Source organism: Bison bison, unplaced genomic scaffold (genome assembly GCF_000754665.1).
Source record: "Bison bison bison isolate TAMUID 2011002044 unplaced genomic scaffold, Bison_UMD1.0 scf7180017864533, whole genome shotgun sequence".
Classification (NCBI taxonomy): Eukaryota; Metazoa; Chordata; class Mammalia; order Artiodactyla; family Bovidae; genus Bison; species Bison bison.
The window spans coordinates 9,658,369-9,660,892 of record NW_011495082.1 but is presented as its reverse complement, the minus strand read 5'-3'; positions in this window follow the sequence as shown (position 1 = coordinate 9,660,892).

Genomic DNA, 2,524 nt, shown 5'->3' with positions numbered 1-2,524 from the left:
GTTTTACAGATGTGGGCTCCCCCACTTCATTTTAAAACATTTGTTGAGCTCGCCACGTTTATCTAGATTTTGAACTCACCCAGGGGTCTTCCTTCTAGAAATTTACTTTATAAAATATTTACTAGAGTTCGTCACTATTCGTATGATCTATGTATAATGGTGTTTATTGAACTCACTCAGGGGTCTGTCTTCTAGAAATGTACCTCATAAAAATATTTAGAGTTTGTCATGATGCATATAATCAATGTATAGTGGTGTTTATTGAACTCACCCGGAGTGTGTCTTCCAGAAATTTACCTCATAAAAATATTTACTAGAGTTCGTCACAATGCATATAATGTATACTGCTGCTGCTACGTCGCTTCAGTCGTGTTCTACTCTGTGCGACCCCATAGACGGCAGCCCACCAGGCTCCCCCGTCCCTGGGATTCTCCAGGCAAGAACACTACAGTGGGTTGCCGTTTCCTTCTCCAGTGCTTGAAAGTGAAAGTGAAGTCGCTCAGTCGTGTCCGACTCTTAGCGTCCCCATGGACTGCAGCCCACCAGGCTCCTGCGTCCGTGGGATTTTCCAGGCAATAGTACTGGAGTGGGTTGCCATTGCCTTCTCCAGCATATAATGTATAATGGTGTTTATTGCCAGAAAAGTGACAATAACTCAAATGAGCATCAGCTGAGAAGTGGTTAAATACAATGTAGACATGTGAATTACTTTCTAACCACATACTCACCGGCACGATTCATGATGTAATGAATGAATTTGTTACAAAGTGTGGAATACTGTGTAGTATGCTTTCTTTGTGGTAAATAAAAGTTATTTTCTAGATACAAATAATGTAGATATATGCACATAAGCTTAAACAATTGGGTCTTTAAACTTGGCGGGGGTGGGTTGGGAGATGGGTTTCACTCTCATCTTTTGAACTTTGCAACTTTGTTTTTTTCTATTTATATTTCTGTGAGGAAAAAAAACAAAACAAAACAAAAACCCCCACACATGCATGTGTTCAAAGTTGGAAGCTAGATGAGTCTGATAGGTTTTTATTTTTTTAACTGGAGGAAAATTGCTTTATAAGAATCAGCCATATTATATGTATATCCCGGCCTTCTTGAGCATCCCATCCATCCCCGCTTCCCACCCCTCTAGGTCTTCACAGGGCGTCAAGCTGGGCTCGTGGTATATAGCAATTTTTCACCAGTTATCTCTTTTACACGTGGGTGTAACTTTCTCCTTTTGTCCCAGTCTTTCCTTTCACTGTGTCCTTAAGTCCCTTCTGTATACCTGTGTCTCCATTCCTTCCCTGTGAATAGGTTCATCAGTATTATTTTTCTAAATTCCATGTGTATGCGTTAATATACTATATTTGTTTTTCTCTTTCTGAATTACCTCACTCAGTATGACAGGCTCTAGGTTCATCGCCCTCACTAGAACTGACTCAAATTTGTTCTTTTTTATCGCTAATATTCCATTGTATATGTGTACCACATCTTCTTTATCCATTCATCTGTTGATGGACATCTAGGTTGCTTCCATGTCCTCAGGTCAGTCGCTCAGTTGTGTCTGACTCTGTGGCCCCGTGGACTACAGCACACCAGGCTTCCCTGTCCATGACCAACTCATGGAGCTTGCTCAAACTCATGTCCATTGAGTCGGTGATGCCATCCAGCCATTTCATCTTCTGTTGTCCCCTTCTTCTCCTGCCTTCAGTCTTTCCTAGCATCAGTGTCTTTTCAAATGAGTCAGCTCTTCCCATCAGGTGGCCAAAGTATTGGAGTTTCAGCTTCAACATCAGTCCTTCCAATGAACATTCAGGACTGATTTCCTTGAGAATGGACTGGTTGGATCTCCTTACAGTCCAAGGGACTCTCGAGTCTTCTCTAACACCACAGCTCAAAAGTATCAATTCTTCAGTGCTCAATTTTCTTTATAGTCCAACTCTCACATTAATACTGCTGTGAATATTGGGGTACATGTGTGAGTCTGATAGGATTTTAAAGTTTCCTTGACTATCTTCTAATGCAGTGGTTCTTGGGTCACACTTTAGTCACCTGGGAGTCATGATTCTAGACCAATGAAATAAATCTCGAGGGGTCATGGGAGGAGAGGGAATCAACATATTTTTTTCTAAGTTCCTCAGTGATTCCAGTGCAACTTTAAGGTTGGAAGCCACAGTCTGCATTTCACATGCTGACATACTGATCACAGATCCTAGAGAGGCCCAATGGGTCAGGGGCAGCTGAAACCCCGGGACCTCGTCCAATGACCCCAGTATGCTATATAAATGCCCTTTTCCCCCTCTATAAGCTAAAATGTGTAAAAGGTTGAGAAGCTCAGAATAATGAATTTGTGTACCTAGCTATTTTTTTTAGGGGGCCACACCCTGAAGCACTGGGGAGCTAGCTCCCTGACCAGGGATCAAATGAGGTCCCCCTGCTTTGGGAATGCAAAGTCTTAGCCACTGGACCACTAGGGAACTTCCTAACCATCTAATTTTGATGAATTGCTTTACCAAAGTGATAATAAAAT